Here is an 8,794-nt window from a genome sequence, read left to right on the forward strand (position 1 = left end):
AACCGAAATAAATGAATTCGGGAACAACGGTTCCACGAAGCGTTATGATTAGTGTAGCTGTGGGGATAATTTCTTCTCCTTCCTTTCTGGTGATTCGCTTGACATCGATCACTTTCTGATCGGAAAGCTCTTTCAGCAATTCGGTTTCGGTGATATTAATCACGTCTCTGCATGTAACCACGCATTTGCGTTGGTTTAGGGTGGGGTGGAAAATAATCTCTACAGGTGTGTTGTCAATAAGTTTGTTAATTTGGAGAAGCTTACCTACTGATTCCTCGTCCCTGGTGGTAAGAATATATTGAAGGTTCTTTTTTTCGTCTCTCTGTGGTTTGGCACTGTTGAAGTTATTGAAATTTTTGATTGCCGACGTTATAGTCTTGCTGACTACGAAGGGGTTGGATGGGAGAGCCTTGTCTCCTGTAGCCCTCAAGAGCAGTATCTGCAGGTTGCCATTCGATGGGTCCGCCCAAAGTGGAGCGGTGGCTTCGGTTGGCTTTCCTTCATAGAGGTTTGTAGCCCGGCCTCTCGGAGGCCCTGAGCTACTGGAAGCCATGTTGATTGTCGGCTACACCTTAGGTGTAGCCGGAGAAAAGATTTTTCTTTTGCAGAGCACTTTATGAAAAAATTGAATATTGGGCTAATCACTTGCGGATATGTACCAAGAAGTTCGCACTATTTTTTTGAAAGCACTTATAAGAACCACCAATGTGCTCGAAACAGCGATTATAGAGTTTCGGCCGTCGGAGTGCTCGAGTTGGCTTGCAAAGCTGCTCACGACAATCAGAAAACCCGTATCAAGAACAGAGCAGCTTCGGTTCGGCGCTCATCAAGACAACAATTAGTTTCAGTGAGTGGCAAAGTGTTTCTCCGGCACGTCGCATCAAATGTAATTTACTGAACAACATGTCACAAGCTGGATGGGAAGAAATTTTCCAACTGTGAAAGCTGTGGCGAGTGGCAAACGCAATAGCTATACAGGAAGGTTTAACCGAACAAGATGGGAATATCGAGTGATAACAAAAACACAACACCAAAGGTTCTTTTCAGAACCATCAACATATTCATAAAGAGTAAACAGTAAACTAATCCATTTTTCAGGTAGATAGGTAGGTATTCACGTATGAGAAGAAAATAAAACAATATATTTAAAATATATATTTAACAAAAGCTGTCCCCTTTGTATAGTCCTACGTCACTCCGGTTATGTCCCCGACATTACCCACCCGTCTTTTTATTATTTTCGCCAAGCAATTTGTGCTAAAGAAAGATTGATGGTTTGTTTAAGGTAATGACTCTGTTGCATTAAGCTAAGTTATTTTCATATATTTACATAATATTTATTAGAAGGAGAAAAAGAAGAAATTTGAGAAACTTGGTGTCATAGAGGGTATATTTTGTACATTCTTAATGAATAGGAATGTGTGATGAGAGTGCGTTATTAAATTCATTCCAGATGATGTTTCTTTTTGACGTAGGACTACGTCTTACATTAAGGGTGCTAAATCAGAAAACAGGTCACGTTTTTTTGAAATAAAGTTAATGTTAATAACTATTTTTGCTGCGAACGGATTTTAACGATTTGCATACCAATCGAATCGGAAATTTTCTAAGATTTGTTCGATATGCTATACGTTACAATCCCATAACCTGTATATGGTTTAAATTGATGAAAATTGGAAACATTCCCATTTCCTCATACATTTGTTCTATCCATTTGTGTGCTTTCCCGAACAGAGCTGTCAATAACAAGCAACTTATGCAGCCACTAGAATAGAAACAGTCGGAGACGAATGAATAATTGGATTTAAAGTTTCCGTAAACAAAGGAAAAAAAAGTAGAATAGAAACAACGAAGGGGAATAGCGAAAAGAGAATATTTGCGAAGTGAGTAAGCTGTTGCTAGCGTATAAGTATTGCATCTCCTCTGAGGAAAATTCTCAGAATCTTTCTATGCCCGAAACAACAAAGACAGCTTATTCTGCTCGTTTTGTGTTTCATGTTTCACCTCGAGCTGTGAACGTTAGCGAATTTTTCACTTGAAGTTTATCGCTGCAACTGTCTGCATCTGTTAGACGCTTGTTGAATGGCGATGCACGAAAGATGCTTCTCGTTAAATACTCAGTGCAATGCGTGCATTGATATAAAGAAATAAGTTGCGGCATATGACTAATTAGTGTATTGTTCTCGCAAAGGCAAGAAAGAATCGTTGCTTCTCAAAATGATTCTACAAAACCCCGCAAACCATCAAACCTTTTTAGGGTCCCCGGAACTTTTTACTAAAGAGTTATTCATGATTTGATAAACCAACAAATTTCAAAAAAAAAGATTGCGTAGTCCTACGTCCTAAGCGGTTGTGTCTCGGATACAACCCCTCGAGTTTTTTGGTTCAAAAATTAGTTTAGTTCGGCAACTTCTTGCGGACCAACTTTACGGGACAATTCGTTATTTTCGCTTCACTTCATATACAATTTGTTAGATCATTTGTGTCATTTATTGACACATTGTTTTGCATATGTTAAATTATTATTTTTTTTTGAATGAGATACGTAAAAAAGGCTAGCATTTATACACGAATAAGCATTGATTTGCTATGCAGGACGATGATAATTATGTCTATAAATATAAAGAATGCGATAAATAGACGGTAGACGAAGTACTGAACTAAATTCAAAAATTTTGAGAAAAAAGGAAGTATACGAAGTAGGGGGTGGTAGAGAAGGTTCGATTTATAAAATGTATAAAATGTATGTGTAATGTGAATGTTTGAAATTTCAACTTTTATTGTTTCTAATTCTAAAAAAAATCTAAACTAAATTCATTCTATTAATTCATCAGGATCGCAAGAAATGAAACAATAGCAAGCCGCATCCGGTGATGTTTCATCAGAAGGAAAATCAATAGTTGTTGATGAAGCTGAAGGCCGAGAATTTTGAGACCTCACTTGGAGCTGTTGCCATTCAAGATCAGAAACTGTATCGAAAAGTCGTTTTTTCGCCAAATGTTGGAATTCAGGCGAAAATATTTTCACTGTGGCTGACAGACTCTGAAAGAACACATCAATTGGATGTCTCTTCGATACAGCTTCGGATTGTTTCTTATCACAGTCTACCAGATACTGCATGAGCATGGTTGATGGCGCTTCTATGGCATGCCTATTCCAGCCATGGAATTTATTCGAGCCTGAAGACGAAGGAGCACTTGTCATCGCTTTCGGAGCTGGTTCAGAAATTTCTTCGGTATTTCCACATTTCTCTCCATCGTTAACTAGTGTCTCACAGTTGATGTATTCTTACCCGGGAATGTTGCTGCAAGTATCCCGCTCTTTAAAAACGGAAGTACAAATGACATCTTGCCTAAGTACTTCCATTTAATATTCGGTACGGCAGCTTGTCTGCTTCTTGTGACCTTCTTTTTCATCGCCTTTCTCAGCTGATCGCGCAGGGGAATCCATCTCATTTTACATGCTGTACCTAGGAGAAAAACGTACGATTTGATTATTCTATTATTTTTTATACATCCGATGAATGACGGATAAATTTGATATTTTCACATGTTGGGAAAATCTCTAGAATATATTAAACCATGGAAACTAATTTATCGCACGGCTTATCACCCTTTTTGCTCACTTACTTGTATTGTTACAGTGTATAGTTACATCGGTTCAGTTTTCTAATAGAACGATTTTATTTTTTCCCTTATAGATTCCTGGCTACTGGCGATTCGTTTCAGACAATAGCATTCAGTTTTCGGTTGGGTCATTCTACAGTACATACCATTGTCAAACAAGTATGCCGAGCAATAATTGACGAGATGCTTATGGAAGTGATGCCGCAACCAACTGAAGAGGACTGGAAGAGAATAGCAACCGAATTCTGGAACATGTGGAATTTCCCTAACTGTTTAGGATCACTCGACGGGAAACACGTAGAAATTTTTGCACCTCCTAACAGTGGTTCCATGTATTATAACTACAAGCACACATTTTCCGTGATTCTACTAGCTTTTGTTGATGCGAATTGCAAATTTATAGCAGTAGATATAGGTGCTATGGGTAAAAATAGTGACGGAGGAATTTTCTCAAACTCTAATTTGGGAAAATCACTCGAAGCTGGTAGTCTAAACATGCCTAAAGAGCGGAATCTACCAGGAACAGAGCGTCCAGCACCTTTTGCGATCGTTGGCGATAAAGCTTTCCCACTCAAGACGTACTTGCTACGACCTTTTCCTGGTGCTTCGATCAATGGTGATATTAACAAACAAATTTATAACTATAGACTTTCCATAGCAAGAAGAGTATCAGAAAACTGTTTTGGACAGTTAGCTCATAAATTTAGAATCTATTTCCGCAAAATCAATTCTCTACCCGAGAACGTTGACAAAATTATATTAACAACTTGTATTTTGCACAATTACATCAAGGATAATAATACTATTAATTTCATATGTAACAAATTCACCTCGGCAAGGAGGTAATGCTGACGCTTCAGCTTTTTTGATACGTGAAACGTATAAAGATTTTTTCAATTCAACGAGCGGGTCTCTACCGTGGCAGAGGGACCGGTTTTTGAAATCAATAGTTTTGGCTATGCTATATTTAATAAAGATCTGCTGTACCTATTACAATTGTTTTAATATGTTACCATATCCATTAAACTTGATTGAATGTAAAATTTATCTAAAATGTAAATGTATTAAATGTAGAATAATATCTATCTAACTAAGTAATTTTTTTACATTTTTAGAAACATGTTCAATCTTTACCGATGGAAATATCACAATGAATTCATTACCCCTCAATACTAACAACAGTGTGGTATTCCAAAGTATTACAAATTTTATATTTCTCTTAACTTCTGATTTATATCGGACACTCGAATGTACTCTAAACTCTTATTGCTTATGACTATACCACCGATACAATACAAGCGGTTTTGACACTGAGTTCTCCATCATTATGTTTCAAATCAAATCGTATTAAACCCTGAATAGAAAACAATCACTTAAATGTTACATAAAGTAAACTCTTTTGCATTACATATGTTGTTGCCTCAAACGGATTATACGATTAATCAAAACAACGACGTGAGTTTTTGAATTTTGTCCGGAACAACACAAAAATTCGTTAGTCCTGTTGATATTCGAATATTCACGCTGTTTAAAAATTTAAATAAATTTACCTGTTGTATCGAGCTCACTAGCTATTTTCCTCCAAACATTATCTTTGTATATTTTATGGTTGTGATGTTTGTCACGCATATTATATAGCTCCTCATGTTGTCGCACCATTTCTATCAATCTCTCGTCATCCATTTTAAAACAAATCTGCAACTCTCACCGAATTGAATAATGAAACCAATTTAATACGAGCTCTTCTGTAACCAAAACATCTAATATGGCGTTGCAATGTGATGACAACCAAAACAAAAACAAAAGCCGAGACACAAACCCCAGACAAAAACCCGTCCGTCTCCGTCAATTATTCTTTTCTACAAATCCTGCCGGTCGTTCTCGTTCGACGGTCGCTGACGGGTCGTTACGATGCCGGTGTATGTGAATGTTTCCATAAGAATTGCTTAGAAGAATAATTGACGCAACGTGACGGGACGGAACGTAAACGTGACGTGGATGTTGTATGTGAATCGCACTTTATTGAGCACTAGCACCCGGCGTCGCCAAAAATGGGACATATGGGATGTTGCCCCAGAATCCATACACCACGCTGACCTACATACCGTTCTGAATCATATTTCGGACACTATATCTTTGAATGCTTAATGCACTGATGACATAACTATAAAATTAATATCACAATTGCTTCTTTAGAGTAATCCCTTGGTTTCACTATCATTTCATATGAGAACTACATTTGAATTTTAACATAATCGGCAAAACTTTGACAACACTACTCATTATCGTTTGTGTTTGACGTTTACTTAGCGTGAGAACTAGGATTGGGCGATCTCGGATCGATTCTTAGAAGATCGATCTTTTCCATTTCGATTTCCGATTTTTTGGATCGATCTTTTGTACTCGAGAAAATCGAGAAAATCGATTTTTTTACTTTCGATCTTTTTGTAGATTTGTTTTTCAGTATACATCGATTTTTTATCTCACCAAAGGCCACCCAGAATTTCTTTCAAACATAATGTCAACATTTGGATTGTTTCTTTTACGATTTGCTCTTTTGTACAAATGCTGACAGAGACAGCACTAGTGGCAGCTACTGAGGGGATGAAGTGTAACCGGTTGCGCATAAGATCACTGAACTTGATGTTGACATCAATTATTGGTTGTTTTCTAGATCTGGCGCCAAAATCAAGTATCGGCTTCGACTAAATGACAGATGTATGGCACGATTGGCTTTTATGTTATGTTTTATGCGATTGTCGAATTTCTAATGATACTTTTTCAATTAATTTATCAAATAAATCGACTACCTGACGGCACATGATGAATGCCCTGTGGCTGTGTCTTTCATGCTGTGAAACAAAACAAAATGCTTTTGGTATTTGAAATAGAAATATGAAATATGTATTCCCTGTTCGAAGAAAAGACAGCATTCATATAGAATTAGCAGATAAATCGAAAAAAAGCTTTTAATTTTACAAAAATTGATTCGGCAAAGATCGATTCTTTCGTACCGATTTAATCAGTGGATCGATCCCTACGCCGTTTGGAAAATCGATTCGATAAGATCGATCTTTTTATAAAGATCGCCCTATCCTAGTGCGAACGTAGAATTTACCCGTTCATAAATATTTAAATTTCTCCCGTGTTTCATCAGTTTTCATCATCGTTAACAGTTTACTGTGATTACATGGTAAATGTTTCGCAGTTGATTATGAAATATAATCAAGTGTAATGTAATTTTCGTCCAAAAAAATACAAAATAAAGTGTCCGAAATTTGAATTCAATCTGTCCGAAATTTGATTTAATGTCCGAAGTTTGATTTTTTTCGCTTCATTTGAAAAGCATTTTATTCGATGTTTTTTTATGTTTTTAATCAAAGATGCCAAAGTAGAAAGCTCAAATGCATATTGAACTAATTTATTGAAAATATCAACCAAATAATACCTGTGCATAAAGTTTAGATCTGTTTTCTGCATCATGTACCTGTATCTGTTCTTCGCTCGCACTAAAACTTATTTGAATTTCATTTTGTCTCACAACTTTCACTTCTTCATCTTTCTTCTCTCGATCTAAAGGGTGTGTCACATAAAATTGCATCACGGAAAAAACGCTGTAGAAATTTAATTTTTAGGAATTATATCTTCAGCTTTCGCTTATAATCAGATAAGAGTGTATAGATCACGTTGGCCATGCTTCACTGTCAATTTTTCGTAAATTTGGAAAAATGTCGTCGAACGAAAAAGAGCGTCGTGAATTAATCCTGCACACTCATTTCGAGAATCCGGAGTTGTCACATCGGGACATCGGTAAGATGCTGGGAATCGTCCAATCCACGGTCAGCAGAGTACTAAAACGATACTTCGAGAACCTAACCATCGACCGGAAGGTGAAGAACAGCAAAAATGGATGCTCCGTCAGTGAAAAAGATCACAAGCGCGTAGTTAAGCAGTTTAGACGTGATCCGAGAAGTTCGGTCCGGGATGTCGCCAATAAGCTGAATTTGTCAAGTTCATTCGTCCAGCGGACCAAGCAGCGGGAGGGCCTGCGTACATACAAGGTTCAGAAGGCTCCTAACCGCGACGAAAGGCAAAACATGATGGGGAAGACGCGAGCCCGGAAGCTGTACACCGAAATGCTGACGAAGCCGCATTGCCTGGTAATGGACGACGAAACCTACGTCAAAGCGGACTTTCGTCAGCTGCCGGTCCTGTTGTTCTTCTCCGCAGAGAACAAATTCAGCGTTCCGGAGGAGATTCGCAAGCAGAAACTATCCAAGTTTGCCAAAAAGTACATGGTGTGGCAAGGGATCTGCTCTTGCGGAAAGCGGAGCGCCCCCTTCGTGATGACCGGCACGGTAAACGGGCAGGTTTGCCTTAAGGAGTGCCTACAGAAGCGCTTACTACCACTATTGAAGCAGCACGAGGGCCCGACCATCTTCTGGCCGGATCTCGCTTCGTGCCACTATTCAAAGGACGTGTTGGAGTGGTACGAAGCCAACGGGGTCACCTTCGTGCCAAAAGAAATGAACCCGCCCAACGCGCCGGAGCTTCGCCCAATAGAGAAATATTGGGCGATTATGAAGCAGGCCCTCCGGAAGAACCCAAAAGTTGTCAAATCGGAGGCGGACTTCAAGAGAAAATGGATTTCTGTTCAAAAAAAACTACATCCTGACGTTGTACAGAACCTTATGGACGGGGTAAAGAGGAAGGTGCGAGCATACGGGCTTGGGCTCGAAGTATGAATAAAAAGAAAATGCCAAAAGTTGTTTAATAGTTTTTATTTTACTGTCTAAAATTTTCAAAAGGATCGGTCTACTGGGTGAATTTCTACAGCGATTTTTCCGTGATGCAATTTGATGTGACACACCCTTTATATTCCTATTGATGCATTCCATGGCGTGATGCGCATGGTCTGAGCTCTACCTGTTCTAATTGGTCAATCCACCTACTAGTGTTTTTCTAACTTAGCTATAATTAAAGTATTAAATAAAAATGGATGCTACGCTATCGCTATGTGCATTTTTGTTTGAACAAAATTGACAGCTAACTAATCGACTAGGAGATCCCAAGGTGTGTATATATATATACCAAAGGTGCGACCGTGTCGTCAATAAGTGCGCGAAGGGAAACGGTATAAATATACCGAGAACTGTGGAAAGGGATTT

This window comes from Toxorhynchites rutilus, chromosome 1 (genome assembly GCF_029784135.1).
Source record: "Toxorhynchites rutilus septentrionalis strain SRP chromosome 1, ASM2978413v1, whole genome shotgun sequence".
NCBI lineage: Eukaryota > Metazoa > Arthropoda > Insecta > Diptera > Culicidae > Toxorhynchites > Toxorhynchites rutilus.